The sequence below is a fragment of the Protopterus annectens genome, chromosome 17.part0 (assembly GCF_019279795.1).
Source record: "Protopterus annectens isolate FY-2018-M chromosome 17.part0, PAN1.0, whole genome shotgun sequence".
Taxonomy (NCBI): Eukaryota; Metazoa; Chordata; order Ceratodontiformes; family Protopteridae; genus Protopterus; species Protopterus annectens.
Genome location: NC_056751.1, coordinates 277,118,498 through 277,142,219, shown reverse-complemented (window position 1 = coordinate 277,142,219; position 23,722 = coordinate 277,118,498).

Genomic DNA, 23,722 nt, shown 5'->3' with positions numbered 1-23,722 from the left:
TCAAAGGAGAGATTACTATCTACGTTGGTCCCCAAATCTCTAATTACTTCTTCCGTACTTAATGGATTACCACCTATGTGGTAATTTGTGGGCACCTTGTTTTTCCCAAAGGTGATGACTGTGCACCTTTTAGCATTTAGCTTGAGGCCGTGGCTCTGGCACCAAGCATCTGTCTCTGTGAGACCCTTTTGGAGGATGCTTGTGTCAGCCCCCAGTTTGCAGTCATCTGAAAACTTTGTCAGCCATAATCCCCCAGTGTTAGCCTGAACCTCAGAGAAGTATATACCGAACAAGAGAGGTCCGAGAACTGAGCCCTGTGGGACGCCACTTGTAACTGGTTTGGATTCGGACATGGCACCTGTTATTCTGAACATGTGGGTTCTATCTCTGAGCCAGTTTGCAACCCATCTTGTGATATAGGGGTTGATATTTAAGCTGTTAAGCTTATTTATGATGCCCGAGTGGGGTATTGTGTCGATGGCTTTTGCGAGGTCCAGGTAGGCTGTGTGGACTACCTTGCCCTCATCTATGGCTTTGGTAACTGTTTCAAAGAAATCAACTAGATTTAAGAGGCAAGATCTGCCCTTAACAAAGCCGAATTGGGTAGGGTCCAGTGTCTGGAGGCTCCCAATATCTTTGTTTATGAGTTCCATGATAATACGCTCCATAGCTTTACAGACCAGACTAGTCAGGCTTATGGGGCCATAGTTTCCGGGGTCCATTGTGGCACCACCTTTGTGGAGTGGGACCACTGTAGCTGTACGCCATTCTTTGGGTACATATCCTGTAGTAACCACGTTGCCAAAGTGGTTAGAAAGACCTTCTATATAGCTCACCTTATCACGAAAGGGTTCACATCTAGATCAAGAGAGGTCATTGTGCCCCTCTACTCGTCACTCATCAGGCCCATAATTGAATACAATGACCCTTTTGGGATGTACCTTACCCGACACCTACAGCAACTGGAGAGACCCCAAAAGTACCTCACCAAGAGGATCATGGGCTACAAACAGATGTCCTATGCAGCTCGACTAAAGAAACTCCAGCTCTACTCAGTTGCTTACCGCCTACTCAGAGGCAATCTATGCCTGACGTACAAAGCCATGTCAAACCCAGAATTAATGGACATGCTCCACCTCAAAAAATCCAAGTCCCTTAGAGCTACACGCTCCAGGGACCTAAACCTCAGCACAAAAATAAATAGGACATGCTGGAGGGACACATTCATTTCCCAGAGGCTCCCCTCACTCTGGAATAGAATCCCAATTCATGTTAGACATAGCCCCTCGCTGAACCTCTTCAAGTGAAATTTGGATGCATGGATGGGAAATCACAAATTCACCCCTGGGATCTCCCCAGTGTCCCTGCTAGACAGAGGCACAGTAAACTAATCTTAAAAGGGTACCTTCTGTGACCTACTTTGCAGAGGCACAGTAGGCTAATCTAATAGGGAGGTGGAAGCCAAATACACTGTGGCTAGGCTTATAAATGCCTTAGGGCAGATAGCCTAGTATCTACCTATGAACCTATAAACCTATGAACCTAGAGAAAAAAATGATTTTAAATTAAGTGCAACACAGGAAATGCAGTAAACAGGCCCTAGATGTGTTCCAAGTACTGTTACTGTTACAGATATAAACTTTAGCAAGCCGGAAAATGCCAAAAAATAGGCGGCAAAGCAGTAAAACTTAACAAAAAATCAGAAGAAAGAAATCACAAAAGTGGCTCCTTTTCTTCTCTCAGCCTTTTCTCCCCTTGGTAGGTGCTTCAGCAACAACTAACAAGCCTGAAAAGATGCCAAAACCACGAGGCAGCCAGGTTTTAAGAGAGACAGATCAAGGAGTTTAGAATTGACCCACAATGGGCAATAAAACTACAGCTTCTAGGTAGTAACCACTCCTCCAGGGACAGGCAGGCTGTTCAGTGTTAACCACTCCCACTGATGAACACAGAGACTTCCCTTTAGCCCAAGCAAGCACTGGCCTTCTAGAAACTTCCAAACAGTTCAGAACAGCAAATCTGTAACTGAACTTTCTTAACTTTCAGAAAGTGGGAAAAAAGCAAGATCTTTTTTTTTTTTTTTTTTGTTGTAGTTTAAAAGTAGCAGAGATACACAAGCAGCAAAATAATCACAACAGTGCAATAAATGACCCCACACTTGAGTGCTAGGCCAAAATCAGATAAAATGCAGTTTTTAGAGAAAAAAACAATTTTAAATTAAGTGCAACACAGGAAATGTTTCCCCTCTTATCAACAGCAAGAAATATTGATTTTAGTTATGCCTGTAAATAAAACTGCATTTAAAAAATATATAAAAGTGCCTAAAAAGACTGTTTTTTCCTGATGTTCTTGCTTTGTATCTTTCTATTTATCTTAATATATAGTTGCCCTAATTTTAGTCAAGTGTGGCCTTGGTCAGCAAAATAGATGATTAATAGTTGTATGAGATCGACAATTGCCCTGTAGAGGATAATGCCCTTCTCCAGGGACTGTGCAATCTTGGAGGTTAAATAAATGATTAGCAGGGGATGTGGGGGGTAAATTAGCTTGGTCTCCATACAAAAACATGTTTTGTATAGTCTGAGGTTAACCTATCAATGTTAATTGAATTTGATCTAACTCACTAGATACACACACACACACACACACACACACACACACACACACACACACACACACACACACACACACACACACACACATACACACACACAGTTCAATCTCTTTATATATATGTGTGTGTGTGTGTAAATATTTTATAGGGAGTAACAAACATTCAATGTATATATTTCCACAGAAAAACTTTCCAGGATAAACCTGAAGAAGTTTGCCTAACTGACTTAATTAACAAAGTTTTATTCTTGCTATCTTTCAGTCACTAAATCCACTACTGCCTAAAAAGTTCCAGAATTTTGTATCTATAATTACTGGCTGCTTGGCGCTCCCCTGCTAGTAAGGAAAACCATAAACAAAAATGACAAACTAATGACGATGGCTTAGATGTAATTGCATTATGTTTCACTTTATAACAATGAATATTTTTTATCTGAGCATGCATATTAACTGATATTCTAGTCATGCTTATCCTTTTTATGTCTTTTGAGCTGTCAGCCATTGCTGGTAAGAAGACAGTTTACTTTATAATTAATACCTGTTAACGGATGCACTCTCCTGTTTTCACCCATTGCCACATTGACCTCATAGCAATAAAGAACAACATGGGATAGATATAAAGGTTATAGAAACAGTCACATAATGCATGAATAATTCTGAAGATGCCACTTGAGAAAACCATTATATTGAATAATGACATTATGAAAAACCTTTCTCAGGGCACAGATTACTCAGAACCATGCCAGTCAGCATGAAATGCCACCCTGTCGGACTGCAAGTGTCACACTAACATAATTAACTCATTACTCAAATGTGAACATTAATATGATAATCTTACACACCGTAACAATGCCAAAGGGGTTACCATGTCAACAAGACCGAGTTCTTTAGAAAATAAAGAGTCACTTTTCTAGTAATGCAATTAAGCCTCAGTACTGGCATGATACACTGATTTCACAGAAAAGGTAGCTGTCGGTGAGTGTAAGGTTGTACATGTAATCTAACAAAACATGCTCTGTGGTTAGTGCAAAAAGTATCATGTTTATATAAATGTTCCAGATCATTTGTGTGCTGTTTAGGCCTCTAAATATTTGGTACTGTTCCTTTCTTATATCAAACAATTTGAGGAGTAAGGTCATTGTGTAACTATGCAAATCTGAAAGTGTGTCACATACATGTGTCTGAATCATTTATATGAAGAGAGCATAATAAAACCTGCAGTATCCTGCAACCTCATGAGAAATGTGCAAGAGCTATTTCATATCATTTTATTGTGAGTTCTTTTGCTTGAGGGGGAACGCAGCCTGCTTTCAAAGAAATTGGGCAGACATCGCATATTGTACCTGTCTATTTCCACACCTTTACCTCATTATGCTATCCTCAACCCTTCATAGGCCAGGCAACATATATAAACGGAGTACGACCTTACACAGAGATTATGCAATTATATACTCTACTACTATATTCCTAGCTGACAGCTGCTAGTTTCTCGGTTTACCAGAAACCAAAGAAATCATTCAGTGTAGAAGAATAAACTAAGGAAGCCTCAAGAGCATAGATGAGATCTCCAAATCAGCTGTGCCAATACTTGTAGTCTCATGCCTTATTTTAAATGTGCTTAGATTTACTCATCATTGAAAGTTATATTATTATTATTATTATTATTATTTTCTGCAAATTGGCAGTCCTACGTTATTCAGTTCCATGGCTCTTCTGCAATTTTAGTGTATTTCTATAGGGTACCTTACTGGTAGACAAAGTTTGTTTTATCAAGCACCATTTGGCCAAGGCTCAAAATGACTGAGAACAGCGTACCTCCATAGAAAATCATTGTCAGCTAAATTTGCCAGCAGTGGTTCCATCTGTGCGGTAAAGTCCCCATTCTTTGAGTTGGTGTTACTATGGTGCTGATGTATATAAGTAGGAAAGCTTCAAGCAGGGGCTTGCCACCCTTCAAAAAATTAAATATGTTTTTGACATACATTTTTTTCTGGGAATGGAGTTCTGTGATTCTGATCCTCAGGGGGCTGGGTTGTGATGATTCATAGTGGAAGTGTTTTGCATAAAATGTGTGGATTGTTATGAATTTTTTTCTGAGCTACCATATTGAACCAAATAATGCACTTTGTACAAATTATTGTATTAAAGTGCTCATATTGGAAATATAACCTTATTTCGTTTTGATACAAGGTCAGCCACCAGCATTTAGTAGACAATTTATAAAAAAATAATAACTTAAACAGGTATTAAGTGGAAGAAATTCTTTGAAGTAGTAAATACTATGATGTCCCTGTATTGTACATCCAAATGGAAATGTTTGCAAGATCATTTCTGGACCACTGCTTCTAAGAAAATAATGCATTTTGTATAAATCATTGTACTGAAGTGCTCATATCAGAAATCTCACTTTAAATAATTTTGGTACAAGAACAGACATCCACATTTAATTTTGACTAGATGACTGACAAAAATATAATTGATTAAAGAGACATTGAATAAGGGAAAGAAGCTTTGAAATTGCAAAGCCTATGATGTCCTTGCATCACATATACAAGCTAGTATTCATGTATTTCCAACATTATTTATCATTAAAGGAAATATTACTATAAAACAAAAACATCACAGCATTTCAAATCCAAGACTATAGTAGACAGCTTCAGGGTGGGATTTTTTAATGGACTTGGATGCTACTGAAAAAATTTTACATGCTAAGTGAGGGACTTTATATTTTAGCTCATTCTATATCAAATGTTATGGCAGGATCAATACCTCAAGAGGTTTAACATAATGTTATCAACACTATATAAGTAGTTGTTAAAAGTAATTGACACTTCAAGTAAGCCAATATTCTTTGAACCAAACAATAGTTATCTTAAAATCAGCAGGTGAAGTAAAAAAAATATATATATATAATTTAAAGAACTGCATTTTCATCCACATTTATTGTCTAGCACCGGTACAGCACCTGCATATCTGAAAAATGTCATTTAGAATCCAGTGATATTCCCAGAGTCACAAACTCAGTCATTGCTATATTCTGTTATATTAAGGAGGACCTGTAGTTCATACCTTTCAGCTGTACTTCATTTTCAAGATTATTTCCGAGTCTTGTCTTAGAATGTTTTTGTCTTTTTCATAACACTTGTCTGTGTGTGACAAATCAATAAAGTGCCATCACTAAGTAACATCTAGCATTATAGCTGCAATACAGAATAGACAAACTTTCAGAGAATGTAGGTGTGGTGCTCAGGGGGTCAGTGTCCACTCAGTCTGCAGTCTTATTGTTAATCTACAGTACTCACATGATAAGTGATGGAAATACCTGGATAAAAGTCCTCCAGGATCTGAACATGAATGGGGAATTGTTAGTAAACTTTTCTGAAAAAAATCAGTTGGAAATAACAGACACTATGCTTAAACAAAAGTAAATTTAGTGTAGAGTTAGCAGAGCATCGTTGGACTAAAAGCTGTATGTTCTGCAGTCACAAACAAAAATAAGTCAGAATTACTAGTTGGCAGCAAACAGAATTCTCTGGACAGTACATTAGCCAGGCAGACCTGAAAGACTTAGGAGATCAGTGCTGGATTCCTGGAAAGAGGAACTATACTCCTGCCTCTAGGAGCTCTGAGTGAGGCTGGGTTGAGAATTGAATTTGAATGGATTGACTACATTCAAGCCCTCAGCTAATGAGCTAACAGCAAAAAGCTGTAGTTGGAGGGAGGTCAGTACCTGCCATTGTGGTAAATCCAGGATCTGAGATATGCCACGGCATAGGTTAAAATTTCTGGTTCTTTTATTAGCATAGCAAGTTCAAGCATGTACTTATGCATGTCCATCAGAGTTTTGCATACCAGGTCATTTACTCCAGTTGCATTAACATTAAGTCATAGTCATACTTGTTAGGGAGAATGGACTTTAGGGCCTTTGTTATGCCATTGATCCAGGTTCCTAAGACACATCTCACTGCAATCCTGTTCGGTCTCACCTGGTGAGTGTGGAAAACTTTATGTTTAACCATAGATTCACCAATCACCACAGCATTCTTACTAGAAACGGGTTTATAAGTACTAGAATTTGGAGTCGTTTTTTTGTTAGTAACTTGATGATATAGGAGTGTGTGGAGTATGTACTGATGACAATCTTAAGAGTTCTAGAAGGCATGAGTAAAGAGCTTTTAATGGCAACAGTGTATGACATATTTGTCTTGTTTACTAGAAAAAACAGATAAAATGTTAAAACATCAAAGATGTTATTCAGTAACTCGGATTCATCCAGTAAGCACTTTGATCTATAAACTGAGACTTCTTCAGACTGAATGCTAATTAAATCCCAGGAGCTTATATACAACAAATAATGTTAATTGAATCATCAGATAATTAATGCTTTATTTTCTCTTTAAAAATACTTAAACATTTTCCCTGTCATTTAGACCTAGTGGGTAGCATGCAACCAGCCTAACCTGCCAGATATACCCCTCCAGCCCAATTCATCTTCTGCATTTAAAACAGTGTCATAATTAAAACTTGAGCAAAACAATCACTTTGAAATTCACTTTACAATTGCTATTATTAAAATGCCTACTAAGGGCATTTTTATCATTTTTGGTTTGAATTGCATACAAATGTTCATACACTCTTGAATGAAACTCCCTGGTAGTTCTTCCAATATAAAAACAGCACATGAAGCACAGAGAATTAAATAAACCTCTAATTTAGACTTATAGGAATATCTCTCTTTTACTTAACTAAAAACCTATTAATTTTAACTTCAGTAATTCCGGTGTATAAGTAAGAACAAAAATTACAGTCATAACACCTGAACATTTCTAATCTAGCAGGAATACTTTTAGGCAAACTTAATTTAGCCTTGAAAAAAGTTTTTAAAATTTTTTCCTTTTTTTTTAACAAAAATGTTTTTTTTCTCGTACAACCTTTTTGATGTCAGGAAAGCTACTTAACACTTTCCATTTTTCTGATATAATATTTTTGATGGCCCTCTAATCTGCACTCCTTATAACTTGCATACTAGAAATATATTGAGCCTTACCTTCCTTTACATTCTTATTTGTACTTTTGCCCCTCATAGACGTACTTTCCAAAAGCTCCTTCTTAATAAGTTCATTTGGGTACCCTTTTTTCAAGAGCTTATCACGTAATACCTTACTTTCATGAAATAAATCACAGTCTTTGGCTGTAAGCAAACTATTCCTATTAAGCTGCCCTCTTATAATATTAATTTTAGACCATCTGGGGGGCATACTAGTCTAGATATGCATTATTTTGTAACTCATTTTTATAAATTCTGGTAAACAATCTCACTGTTTCTTTGTATACTACATCTATACAATGCAAGTTACTTTTACTATAATTGATTATAAATCGCAGGAAGGTACTAGCACTATTTAATAATGCAAAAATTGTTTAAATACATCTACCTCTCCTCTCCATATCAGAAAACTGTCATCAATAAGACATTTAAAGAAGATGATGTCACTAAAAAACTCACAAAAAAAAGAAAAAAGAAATCTCACAAATAGAGTCTACTGGGTTAATCAGGATTTCATTTTCAATGAGAATAAGGCAGTTGCTATACTGCCTGAGGAGGGTCTATATCATATGAGTGAATCGCACAAATTGTGAACGCTCATAATATCGAACGTACCGGACCTCAAAATGCTTTTTCTGAGATTGCAGTACAATGAAGAATGGGATATTTCTCCTTTCCTCACTGTAGTGCGATCTCGGAGTTGGAATATATACTTAGTAGGGGGTGTTTGGGGAGCGGTCCCCCACAATAAGAAGTTCGAGGTCCAGTACATTTGATATTATGAGCGTTCACAATTTGTCTGATTTGCTCATATGATATAGACCCCCTGAGGATACTAAGTGCTAGAACAGAAGGCTGACAATGGAAGGAGGCATGATTTGCTGGCCCTCCATACTGTACAGAGTTTTGAGTTATAAAACCTAAATGGGAAATTAAGGAAGGTACTGAGGGAGTAATAAACCCTACATGGGAAATTAAGGAAGGAATGAAGGGAGTAATAAACTGTAAATGGGAAGTTAAGGAAGGAATAAAGGCGGTACTACCATCTAGAGAAGGTTGAAGGAAGAAACAGAAATGCTGAAGTGGTGGTTGCCTGGATAAAAAAGTTAAAGGCAGAGTTCCTTAGAGGAGTAACACACAGTCCAATGCAAAAAAATTGCACCTTAGTGTACATCAGCTCTAATTCATTTAGACCTCTGTAAAAATGGATGTATTTCCTATAATGAGGAAGATGGTTTGGTGGTACTGATTTAAGGTAAAAGTTGAACTTTTGCATGTTACATACTACTTAACTGCACCTCATATGGTGCTTCACTCAGCACAGCTCTGAGCTATAAAAAAACAAATGATCAAACAGAAAGAACCAATCAAAACTGCTCAGTATTCAAGACAAGCAATAATATTCAAGCATCCAAGAATTGCAGCAATTAGTCTACTGTCAATAAAATAACCGCTACTTTTCCAAGATGGCCTTACCTTGGGACTTGCCCTGCTTACAACCCAACAGCTCCCTTCCTTTCACCACTTTACCTTTTAGAATTAGACCTTTGCTCACTTTCCCAGTGACCACTGCATAGATCTAGCTTCTCATCACTTAACACTTACTGCGAAGTTTTAAACACGAGGAGCACAAGTTTTACATCACTTCACTGCTTAACTTAGTGGAAGTAATCACAGTGAGCCTTATGGACTGCATCTCCGGAATCAGTTTAGGGTTATTGTTTCTGTTTGCTCCTGGTGAGAGAAGGGACAGTGGGGCATTATTTCCCAGTATTACTAGAGATTACCAGTCACTGGAAAGCATGCAAATCGCTTCTTAGGAGTCAGCATGGGAACAATGATACTGTTTGGTTCTTGGTGAGACAAAGAGCAAAGGGACATTGTTCCTAGTGGTCTTTAATAGGGCAGTGTGTATGGGAGTTCAATGCATGGTGTGGTTGCAGTTTTACTGAGAACCTCTTCAGGACCTTTGTGCAGCTCAGCTTTCTGAATTTCTGTTGCATCCATCTAAAAGAAGCCAATAGGAAGTGTACTGAATCCATAAACATCTGGGGTAATATTAAATTTCAGGAAGCAGCTTTTGACTAGTGTTACTCTTTTGCTTCTATTTAGATAAGCAGCAAAATGCACTTTAAATCATTTTAGAATATTGTTGTTTTTGCCTTTGCATTTAAACTGCTGAATTCTGCATTCATACCAATTACAAGTGTTTGCTAATTGAGATACTGTGCCTTCTTCTTTTTCTGTTGGCTGTTCCCATTAGGGGTCACCACAGCGGATCATCTATTTCCATTTCTTCCTGTCCTCTGCATCTTGCTCTGTCACACCAGCCACCTGCATGTCCTCTCTCACTACATCCATAAACCTTATCTTAGGCCTTCCTCTTTTCCTCTTACCTGGCAGCTTCATCCTTAGCATCCTTTTCCCAATATACCCAGCATCCCTCGTTAGCACATGTCCAAACCAATGCAATCTCACCTCTCTGGCTTTTTCTCCAAACCATCCAACGTGGGCTGACCCTCTAATATACTTATTCCTAATCCTGTCTACCCTCATCACAACCAGTGCAAATCTTAACATCTTTAACTCTGCCACATCCAGCTCTGACTCCTGCCTTTTTCTCAATGCCACTGTCTCCAACCCATATAGCATAGCTAGTCTCACTACCCTCTTGTAGACCTTCCCTTTCACTTTTATGGGTACTTGTCTGTCACAAATCACTCCTGACACTCTTCTCCACCCACTCCACCCTGCCTGTACTCTCTTCTTCACCTCTCTTCCACACTCGCCATTACTCTGAACTGTTGATCCCAAGTATTTAAATTCATCCACCTTCGCCAACTCTACTCCCTGCATCCTCACCATTCCTCTATCCTCCCTCTCATTCACACACTCATAAATTGATTATTTTCTTTATTTTCAGCTTGGATTACTGTTTTAGTTGATTATTTACTGCACTTCCAGGATCCTTCAGTGATTTAAATTTAGGAGGGATAGGTCAGCACTTCAGTGGTAGTGGAGAGTAGCCTGGTCTCATTCTGTACTGAAAATCATGAAAGAAATCTTAAAGTGTAGTTACTGTGATTGACCAGATGGGAATTTTGCTTATGTATTGGTTACATAAGCCTGTACAAAGGGTCTATATTAGATCAGCGAACGCTTAAAAAAGCGAACACTGACTGATCGACCTTATGTAAGCGAAAGCTTACAATCTCGAACTGTCAGATCAGCGATTTTTTTCCTAGGGAAAAAAATTGCTGACCCAAAACACATACACACAACACAAGCACACCAAACAAACAGAAATCCACACACATACACCTAAAATCTGACACCTAACCCTACACTAAACTATGCACACACCACTAACTATCCACTTACCTTAACCCAAACCCTAACCCTAAGGTCCGTCACTATCGCACACTCACCTCACCCGCTCCCTAACCCTAACTCACCTAAACCCACCCTAACGCTCACGTCCACACAATCGCACACATACCTAAGCCGAACCCTAACCCTAACTCACCTAACCCACCCTAACACTCACATCCACACAATCGCACACTTACCTGAATCCGACCCGTAACTTTCCATCACAGCACTGAAAATACCAAAGCAACAGAAACGAACAACCAAATTCTTTCCCTAGGAAAAATTTGAGTTTCTGTTGCTTCGATATTTTTAACTTTCACTAAAATAAGGTCGATCAATCAGCGTTCACTTGTTTAAGCATTCGCTGATCTAATATAGACCCTATACAAAGGTGTTGTATTTGCACAAGGCTTGGCATTGCACAAAAGTAGTTAGTGGTCCCAGTATTGACACAGGTACTTATAATTTAACTTTTTTTTATGAAAGTACCTCTGAAATTTCCTTACTACTTAGTTCACAAAGGGCAACTAGTTTGCAAATTGAGGAGAACTGCCCCATGACTTTAGTCTTATTCTTACCAAAGCTAGTCAGCTGTGAACCCTGTTGTACAACCTCCATGTAGATCATGTAGAAAGGATCTGTAACCATGGAAATGTACTTTCCTATTACATCTGCATCCAGTTTGGTGAATATGGACATCCTGGAGCAATGTACCAATTATCTGATGCTCACTGGCAGTGACCTAATTCTTAAACAAACTGATATGGTATGTGAAATATGCCATTGGAGGCAAGGTTCTCACTTACACACAATTGCACTTCCAAGTATGTTGTCAGAAACAGAGACACACACTACATGCACCACAGATAGTATGGGATAAACATATAGACTCGCATATACTGAGGCTTTAAAATGTAATCTTCCCAAACACCTAAGGCCTTCCAGATATTGCACTTAAAATAAGTCTCCTCAGCAACCTCAAAGGCACTCTAGCAAAACAACACCCAAAATGACACACAGCCACATCTCATGGCATCAAAACCTTGAAGCCCTTAAGCAAACCACCATGTAACCCAATATTTTGGTCATAGAAGACTCCATTGTGAGGCACACATATGTCCCACTCACCAGGCTGAGTAAGGACAGAGTCACAATCAATTATCTATTAAAGGCCAGAATTTACCAGATTATGCACACACTCAGGTCATTGAACCACAAGTAGCAGTATGACTCACTCATAGTCCATGAGGGTGTAAACGATGTGAGACATACCACCCTGAATTATATTGAGAGAGACATGATAGAACTCTTGGACTGTATGTTCTAGGCCTGTAAAAGCCTAGTACTGAACAACATTCTACTTTCTCAAGGATAATGCCACAGTATGAACAGGGGATAATTGACTTTAATATCTGGCTTAGTTTTTGGTGTCATTTGAAGGGTACACATTATCTGTCAGCATGGGAGGATATTGTTGACAGATCATGCTTCTTTTCCAGGGATGGTCTGCACCTGTACCCTCTAGGGTTTTGAATATTGGTTAAAACCTTGTTAACCCTCCTAGTCCCTTTTCTAAGCATTGCCAAACTTGTAAACCTTCCAACATAGCAAAACCAGCCCAAGAAAATCTAAATGTGTTGCTGCTCAATGCTAACAAACTAAACAAGAAACTCGACCTCACTGCAAGCTGTCTGCAGCCTGGAGAATGTAGACATCTGTGCAGTTATTGAGACATGATTTAAAGCCATAAAGAGTACCATAGCAGTATAGGACTGTAATGCCTTCCACACAATTAGACCAGCTACTGCACATGGAGGTGTCTCAGTTTACATCAAAATCAAACACACTTCAATGTGCCCAGTAATGACTCCTTCTGCAGTTCTTACAGGGTTACATGCATTGGTAACAAATATAAATACAATTGTAGATTTTTTTTTAATATGACCCATTGCTTCTACTACTATTGGAACTGTCTGGGTATCTTTCTTCCACATTGCTCTCATTTCTCCCTGCAGATCCTGATATGTTATGACTTTGTGCCTTTCTGTACGTAACACACTGTAGTAAATGTGTGCAGTGATTTCACTGATCAATACCACTTCTGTCTTCTTTTCATGGACCACTATATCTGTTTTTTTTTTTTAATTGTTTTTTTTATATGTCTTTTGAACTGTTGATAATGAGTGATCCTATGTGATATAGACATCATCATTTCCTATGATGCTTTGTGGCTCTTGTTCTCAGTGTTTTTCAGCCACTTCAATACCATAATGTTTGCACAATCCCCAGAGCAACAGTCTTGCCAAATTATTACGCCTTTCATTATACAGTCCTTCTGCTATTAGTATGCCACAGCCAGCAACAAGGTGTGCAACTATTTCCAATTATGTTTTAGAAAACCTACATTTATCTGTTTCTCCCACATGTTCAACAGACTTTTGTAAACCACTATCTTGGGCTGCCAATATTAACCTTTCATCTCTTAGTTTAAATTCACCTCTCCTTAACCATTCCATCATTTGATTCTGATCAACACAAGGTTCTTCCAGAAGTTTTTTATACTTGCAACTGTATTTATGTATTTTCCACATTTTTTGCCTTCTCATCTGGTCCTTTACCTTATATTCTTTCTTTTATTTTTTGGCATATTCAGTTGCTGCCTAATTTTCATCTACTTCTGCTTTGATTTCCATTCCATGCTAAACTAAGCAGAGAAGTTATCTTAGATTTATTCTCCTCATGTTTCAAAGGTTTTATTACATTTGGGTCTTGTGAGGTCAGCAGATATGTGTGCAGTCCCATGATTGCAGATCTATACATGTAATCAGTTTCAAGGCGGCCCATCCCTCCTTTGGAACGGGGAATACATAATATTCGTATGCACTGAATTTTTATAAATCATTTGGTGATCATGAAGCATCCTTCTTGTTTTCCTGTCTAATCTAGCCAACTTGTTTTGGGGCCAGTCAATCACTCCAAAACTGTAAGTTAAGACAGGTCGAGCAAATTAGTTTATAGCTTGAATTTTGTTTCTAGATGTCACCGCTGTTTTCAGGATAAATTTAAGTCTTCTAAAATATTCCTTGCTAAGTTTTATTTGCATTTGTTCATGATTTATTGTTGATCCTTCATCAGTTCCCTAATATTTATACACTCCCTGTTACTCAAGTTCTTTTATATCATATTCTTGTCCCAAACTAAGTGTGATAAAGTTTTCCTGCTTTAAAGGTTGCATTTGAACATTTATCAAAACCAAATGACATTCTTATATCATCTGAAAAGGTTTTGACAACTTGCAGTCATGCTTTCAGTTCCTCGTCTGATGAGCTATACAGTTTCAAATCATTGGCAAAGAGAAAATGTAGTCTTTGCACTTTGTTGTTTTCTAGGAGCCAAATTATAGCCATGGCTAAGCTGTTAATTAGACAGCTTAATGGTTTAAGGGGAAGACAGAACAGCAGCGGTGACAAAGAGTCACCCTGGAGTATCCCCCTTTGAATTTTTATCCCTGGGATAATAATTTGTCCTTTACCATGGCTTAATTGCAAAGTGGTCTGCCACTGTTTCATAGTCACTGTAATGTAATCAATCAGTGAAGGGTGTATCCTATACATTTTTAAGCACTCTTTTATCCATGAATGTAGGATACTTTCAAATGCTTGCTTGTAGTCAATCAATGCCAAACTTTGAGTCTTACCCTTTTTAACAGTTCTCTACTATGACTTTATTTAACAACAAATGATTCTTTGCTTCATATGACTTTCTTTTATTGCCCTTTTGTTTTATTGCCATAATTGAGTTTTCTTCGAAATGACTATAAACTCTGTTGGCATCAATTCCAATGTATAGTGTATATGTCGTCAAAAGTTAAGTTACTGGTCTATAATTTTTAGGGTAGCTTGCAGGGACACTCTTAAGCAGGACCATTGTTTTTCCTGTTGTTAGCCAGATTGGTATCTGTTCGGGGTGCACATATAAATAGTTCTTACTCGTGGCTGAATCTTCATGCAAAGATGTTAATACTTTTAACCAGAAGTTAGGTACTACATCTGGACCTGGGGTTTCAAATTAGAGGCTATTCTTAACTTTTTTCAATCTCTCTGGATGTTACTTCATCCCATATCATATTGTGTACCTTTAAACTTCTTATTCTTTCTTTTACTTCTTCTATCCATTTAGCATCTTTATTATGTTCCACAGGATCTTAATAAATAACTCTCCAAAATATATCAATTTCTTCTTTTTTGGTGGTCTTTCAATTCCTTTTACCTTGTTTTCCAATTTTCTATAAAATCTTTTTGGGTCATCGATAAATTGCTTATTTTGTACTTTTCCTTTATTTTTATCTGTGTACCTTCTAAGTTTAAGATTAGTAATATCTCATTAATAGCATGAAACATGACCTATCAGGATTATTAGATTTGCAGTTTAACTCTAGACTCCAGACAGACTTCATGTCACATAAAAGGAGGGCTGCAGTTGTCATCCCTCTGCATAAGGGCTATCTGTGGATCTAGGTAACTATGGACTCGTAAGTCTGACTAGTCTCATATGCAAAGCCATGGAAAAAGTATCATGGCAATGATAAACAATGACACATAAAACATTCCATCACAGGATCCAACACAATCTGGTTTCATCAAGGGTGTGTCATGCTTACTTAACCTGGTGGATTTCTTCAAGATCACCAAAGCAATAGACAAGGGCAAAAGCAAACTTCATACCTTGACCTGGCCAAAGCAGTGAATGCAGTAACTTACTCAGTCACTGTAGACAAACTCATGAAATTAGGTATAACACCTTATGTCACCCTCTGGATAGCCAGTTGGTTCAAAGATAGGACCCAAGTGATTAAGATAGGGGAGTGTACCACTATATAAAGGCTAGTCATTAGAAGAGTTCCTCAAGAAATGGTATTGGGGCTGCTCTTTTTACCATCTACTTCTTTGAAGTCTAGGTCAACATCAAGGTAATCTGGCTAACAACTTTTATGGAAGATTGCAAAGCAGGTGTAGTTGTAGAATCTCCCAAAAACACAAATTCCCTCTGTGATGATGTGAGGTAGGGCCAGCTATGGTAGGGGGAGTAGGACAGTGCATGCGTAACATATGCCAACCTAACTAGCTGCAGTTTTGTAAAGAATTATATGGCATTTGAATATCAAACTGATTTGTACAGATGCTTGTGTTAAAAATGTATTTGTAAAGCTGCTTGTGTTAAAAAGGTATCAACAGTGGGTCCTGCTGGAAAGAAAAGAAATATACATGTATGTCAGGCTGTATTATTGTAACTGCTGAAATGTATATATAACAGAGGATACTGGAAAGGAAGGGGTTAAGCTTAGCCCCTCTAACCTTAAGAAAAATAGCCTGAAATTAAATGACTTGGTTTAGGCTATAAATATTCCATCTCACAGGTCTGAATGCAGCCAGACACAATGTCTATGAAAAGTCTTTCTCCAAGAAGGGTAGAAGTGTTAGAATTGTTGTATAGCTTCCAGATTCTGTATTAAGCCTTAAGCTAATGTTCTATGTGTGCATTGTGACAAATCTCTGCCAAATCCTGTCTCAGTATCTAGCGAGGGGGTAGTGTGGGAACCACAGGGTCAGGTGACCAGATGTGATATCATCCAGTAGCCAGCACTGAAATTGTTTTTTCATACTAGTAAGAGATGTGATAATGGCACTCAGCACTTTATTAGACCTGACAAGAGACACTCATCTAACTTCATCTCGCCTTGCTTTAGTAAGTGACCAAGGAATAGTAATTCTTCAATCAATTAGAAAAATACAGTGAGATCAGCTAAATGTTGTCTTTCCATATCTGCCTGAGTTCTTTCCATCAATGTTGTTTTCATATTTCCTGTGATTGAAACTCTAGTGTTTATTGTAAATAGATATTCAGTCTTTTCATTTTTTTGATATTTATTATTAAATATATATAAACCTTTCATTGTGGCTAATCTTTTAGAAAATATTTTAACCTTTGAAAGTACTTGCATTTATTTAGTACCACTGTGACTGCACTGTCCTTAAAGTCTTGCTGGCTGGTTGAACATTACCATTTGTATTAGTATTAATATTACTAAGAGCATTTGGGTACCCTGGTGAGAGCCTTAGAGTAGCTGGCTTTGGAGGTATTCTGATGGCCGTCTATCTAGCTTATAGTCTGGGTGGAGGTGGAAAAGCGGGTAAGCTGTGCCAACCATTCCCAGCTGTGTGTGTGAATATCAAATCTTAAAGAGAGTGTGTGTGTCAGCTACTTTGAACAAGGACATTGAGAGCACTGATTTTACAGAGAGGGTGGTGGAGGACCTAGCTTGGAACAAACAGCTAATGACTTAACTCTGTGTCAGTGGGGTGTCTTATTTAGGGCCTGGAGAGAAAGTCCAGGCCCAGGACTGGAGTGTGCATTACATGTGTGTTCTTAAGGGAAACTGTACTTGGTGCAGAGAGCTGCATCTGAAAATACTGTGTGTATCTATTATTTTACTCAGTGATTATTCCCCACCAGTGTCAGTGGTGAGGACTGAGGCTATTTAATTACTGGCCCAGAGAAAGGATGTCACACCCTCCATGAAGGCTTGACACAGTCCTTCAACTGGTACCAGTGCCACAATCTAAAACTCAGTGCCAAAAAATGTATAATAATAATGATAATGATGATGATAAAAGTAATAATAATGATAATGATAATAATGATAATAATAATAATAATAATAATAATAATAATAATAATAATAATAATAATAATAATAATAGCTTTTGGAAACATGGCTAGCCTTGGAAACCATCACAGTGATAATACACCCCTAAGAGTACACCCAGTGGTGAAGGATCTAGGAATGCACATAGGCAGTAACCTGTCCATTGACTATCATGTATCTATAGTAGTAAGGAAATCATTCTATGCTTTGCAACTTATAAGCAAGAGTATGGCATCTAGGTCTAACGATACCTTTGTTCTGTTGCTCCTACCCCTCATCAAGGCAATCATTGAGTACAATGACCTCTTCTGTACACTCCTGGCTAGGCATATGCAACAATAGGAGCAGCCACATCCTCATAAAAAGAATGCAGGATGTAAAAAATCTTTCCTTTGTGGATTGCTTCAAAACTCTATCTCTGTACTGTTTTCTACAAACTGGTGAGAGGCAATTTATGCCTGGCCTACATAGCATCTGCCCAATCTCATTGTGATGGACCTGATTCACATCTGTGAAACAAATATCATCATAATTTCCAGATCTAGGGACCTAAACCTGGTCTGCAATATAAATAATAAATAGGAAGTGTTGGAGGTGCAGGTATATGTTTCAGAGAGACCACCCTTTCTCTGGAGCAGACTTTACATCCATGTGAAGCTGAGGTCTTCCTAACTCAATTCAAGTGTATCTTGGAACAGTGGATGGGGATTCAGAAATTCATCCCTGGTCTGGTACCTATGTTCATATTAAACAGAGGTAGCTTGTAAATGTTTGACAACCCATGCCCAAGCCTACATCTACCACTTATAATAACCCTAGAGCATCAACATTTGTAAGATGCATTTGGGAAGCATACCTAGTAATCACATATAAACCTATATAACTCTGCCCAAACATCCTCAACATCCTTATCTGTGTTGATAGCCTGCAAAACTCTTCTTCTCTACTCTGTTGCTTGCACAAGACATTTCTTGGTTCAGTGGCCAGGCACCTTTCACACCATGTATCTGAGACGATTTCTTTCCTGTCACTCTATACACACTGCTTTACCTGACCACCATTTCAAATGTTTTTAGGAAGCTCAGCTTATCATGTCTTTCCTTCCACTTGATCATGTCAGTTATTCTGTCATTCATTTGGTTTACTTGTTATCTGATTCAGCTCCTTTGCTATGTGCACATATTTTTTCAAATGCCCCCCCGAGCCATTGTCTTTCAGCCTCCTCTCTCAGTCCATCCACCTCCTACCCTTCAGTTCAAGCTCTTATAAGATTTTATACATCTACCATGATATATATGAACAGACTAAGTGCTTTGTCTGTCTTCCCAAGTGCATATTACATTACATTCCCAAACCTTCACAACCTGTTCATACAGGCTATAATCGATTTTTTCTTTTCACTCAAACACAATTGTCTGTCATAGGCTCATTAGGTAAAAGTATATTTCAGGCTGATATCTTTTTTTGGACTCAGTAGAACCATCACCTAAAACTCACACTCAGCTGCACAGTGTTTTATTAAATTTATTCTATTTAGTTACAGAGAAGTCTTTGTCTGTTCTGCCTCTGATAAATGTATCATAAAATGCCCAGATTGCTAGAATGGTTTACTAAGATAAAAGCTAGACAGGCTAACTTCCTGCTGTCCTTTCCTTATGTCACACTAATCGGTTGCTATTGGCAGTAAGGGATGATCACTTTGAACTGATGACTGCAGTAGGCACTTTACACCAGTGGATCTGTGGGATTAATTGCTTCTTCTGGGCTAGATGAACATTAATACACATTTCAAGTATCACTTGTTCCCCTTACCTGTCATAACATGTCTTTCAGGTATCAGAGAAAACTACCCCTACATCTTTGATGACTGCATAACTGCTAAATATGACAAATTAAAAGCTAACATGACCTATTCAAGCTCTGAAATCTGTACCATTCCATAGCTCACGTGATAGATCCTCTCCTAAACAATTCCCTATTCTTCAACTCTGTTTCTAATCAATGGCACTATTTCATGCTCTGTCTGCATAGCAGCAACATTTTCTGTCTATAGTTCTCATGTCAAAGAACCTTTTTAAATCCAGATACTGCATATGGCTCCAACCTTCAGTCTCACTGGAGATGCAGTTTTATGATAACAAGTGAGTCATAACAGTAAGTCCTTTGTTGCATGAATCCATTCTGATAACACCAACATGGGAACTATCATTTAGTAACTGTATTAAGCTGCTTATTAGAGTATCATCTGTAAGCTGTCCATGCAATATACATCATGATAGCATGCCTGTAGTTGTCTTACTAGAGCATCTTTGTGCAAGTGAAATATTGTTACTTACCTCCAGCTACTAGGCACAACTCCATTTTGTACAAAAAAGACAGTAAAACTCCATCTACAGTTTGTCAAAGGTCACAGTCAGTTATTTTGTCCCCATACCATGCAACTCGTTTTGACTGCTTACCTTCTAATTTCCTTTTCTATAAAACAATTAAAAACTCATAATATATTTTTACACTATCTATAATTTTTGAACTAGTTACCTTCCCAGAAAATTGACATTATTTCCTCCTCCTCTAGCTGTTAATCTGTCTAAAACATGGTATTTTACTTTTGTTAACTTTCTTCCCACCCCGGCGTCATCTTTTTCAAAGGCTACTTTAGTCCACTGGATATTTTTATAGGCCTTTAATTCTTCCTGTTTAGACATATAGTATCTTGAGAAGTTCTACACAAGTGAAAGTAGAGAAGGCTCCTGGGTGCAATGGTGTCTGTACTTCAGCCATTGTACTGGACTGTGGTGCTGAAGCTAAAGGTGAATCACAGCACCGATTTCTTGTTTTCTGAGTATCCTAGTTATTGCTTGCAGTCATGAGCTTTGTGCAGAGGTGGACAGAATGCATTAAAGGATACAGGCAGCAGCAATGAGGTTCATTTATAGCATTCCTATGCTCACTCTCTAGGAAATAGTGAGGACATTAATATCTTGGAAGGATCTCATAATGCAGCCACTGGTGTTCTCTCCTGAGTGGAGTTATTTGAGGTGGTTTGAGCAAACTCATTCATTGCATACTGGAAGGAGTGTTTAGTCCAGAAGTAGTACCCATTGGAGGGAGTATTATCTCTTACCTTGCATGAGATTACCTGGGGATTTAACCATGTATTATCCTGATTCACTGAATGTAACCTCAGTGCAAAAGTGACAGGGCAGTTTTTCAAAAGCATTCACCAATTTTTTAGTTGTCTATGAGATCATTGCTTTGTTCATTTCTTTGCACAGTGATCATATGGATACATATTGCGTTTCAATTCTGCACAACTTGTATTTGAACCTTAGCAAACTATGTATTCTGCCATACTCCATTCTGAGACGTGTTCCTTGCTTCTGTTTTCCAGGGTATTCCTTTTCCTTCAGTGTTTTGATATTTCCCTTCTTAAAATGTGTGTTTTATGTTAAAGCATTTGGACTGTACTTATCAAATGATAGCAAAATTACTAGTACAATGATATTATGAATGCACATCACTCCAAACCAAATTATTCTTATCAACTTCCTGTACAAATATTTCTTATATTTGAAAATAGCTCTCAACATAAGGCATTTTTCCTAATTATTTTTAACTTGTCCCCAAACTTTTGACTTGAGAATTTAACTTTTATGATTTGCATTGCTATAAGAGATTTAATATTTGAAATGCAGCTGGTATTTTTGTACGTCAGTATATCCGTAAAATTATATTTATGTTACAGCGGTAACTGAATTTGCACTGGCAGACTGCAAAACCTTTTCCACTACTAGGAAATGTACTTTAGGGCATATACTAAGAATTTCTTTGAAAGCTTTGCCAGTTAAGAAGCTACTGCTTTCAATACAGTTCTTTCAAAAATCTAATAATTAAATATTCTGTAGCAATCCATGCCAGCAGTTTTAATATCTTTCTATCTTTAGTCATTTAGAATGTCAGTGAAAATATTATAAAGCTGGAAAGTCATTTCCAGGTCAGTCAAAACTAAATTTAACTGTGTCCATTACTGTACAGCCTGCTTTTCCATCTGATGTTTTATTAAAGTTGTCATTCTCCTTTCTTTCTCTCTCGCTCCCTCTCTCTCACTTTTTAACAATAAGTAAATAATAACACTTAATGAATAAGAGGCAAAGAATCACCTAGAATAAACCTTCATTTCACATATTCAGTACAACTGCTTTTTCTGCACTGATTCTAGATATATTGCCTAAAATATCTGATAAAAGTTTGAAGGTTCATTACTTTCAATAGTAGCCATGCTAAGGATAACAACACTTAAAACAATTACAAAAAACAGACACTAGTTATTTCTATTTCATGTTACAATAATTTTAACTATGATTTGTCACCATTTTGCATTTCTTGATATCTGTGCTGTAAGTAATAGTAATTTTGTAAATTAAATAATTCAGCTGTAGTTTGACAACAAAGGTTCTGGGACCTGTATTAAGGTATAGAGATGACTATAACTGACTGCTTTTCATAGCTTCAGACATGACAGGACTTTGTACCTACATTAATTCACATACAGACAGAAGGAGACATGCTAGCAGAAAGAAGGCTTCAACTGTTCACTGGGCATCAGTATGTTTACTTTTCTTATTTATTTATTTAGTTATTTTTTTACTTTTTTGAGTTTACAGCAAGCAGCTGCCACAGCTTACTCAGACACACTATTTGAGTTTGAGGGAATAAGTAAAGCAGCCATAAGAATGGGAGAGACTAGGAGTCTGGATTAGGGCACTGGTAGGGAAGGAAACTGTAGGTTTAGGGAGCAGGAAGGGATGTAGCCCAAGCACTGGTGAAAGTGAAGATGGTCAGGAGGTTACTGGAGGTCAGGAGGTTACTGAGCAGGATGGTGAGTTTAGGTTTAAGGAGTGGGAAGGGGTTTTGATTTAGGGAGCAGGAAGGGAGTTTTAGCGTCAGGGAGTGCAAACTAGGATTTAGGATTAGGGATCAAGAAGGCAGTTTTAGGGTTAGGGAGTGGGAAGGGAGTTTTAGGGTTAGAGTCAGGGTTTTGGTACGGCTATGAGAGTCTTGAAGTAACTGGAGATTGTCCAGAAAGCAAATAAACTTCCAACAACCAAAGCCAACCTCAGAGAACACTTCTGTAGGTCATACTGGCAGACTGCAGGACCAAGTACAGAGTGATGACACCATGCAGCCAAAATCATTGTGTAACTTAGTTCAGCAAGATGATGCACAAAGGTACTGTAGTAAATCCAAAACAACACTATTTGTGACAAGCACAAACACAAACCAAGCAATAAGCCAAAGTCTTCTTGTGGCACAAATGTGCTCCAATAAGTTGAAATTGCCGCTCCTTGTGACACGCACAGACTAAGCAATACATGTATGGTGTAAAGACTTTCTTGAAACTGTATAAAAATAACAGACTAATTGCTTTCTTCCCTCATTTTTTTAATGGGGCTGCATCAGAGTTAAAACTTTTACGATACTAAGTCCATATATATATATATATATAACCAAGCCTCCTCCCTTCAGGTGCATCCACACCCAGGCTGAGTCATTAAATATTTAAAGTGGTACACCTCTCCTAACTGAAAGTATTAGAAGTTATCAAAATTGTCCACATATAACAAACATATGCAGTCATTATACATTGAAAAGACTAGACGAAATATATGCAAGTAAAAGAGAATATATGATGACAAAAAAACATTCTGGTTACTTACATATACAATCCTATAATATCATATACGCATATAATTTGTAAAAAGAATAAAAAGAAAAAAGAAAAATAAGTTGTATTCCAAATGGATCTGACTATAAAGTATTAGGCGATCTATGAACAGTGTCATAACTCTAATAATGTTTCGCACCCTGTAAGCAAAATGACGTACAATGTTGCTGTTGTGTCTTTTGGCTTTTCCCGGTTAGGGGTCGCCACAGCGGAACTCCAGTCCGCTAATGATTGGCAGTTGATTTTTATGTGCTGAGTT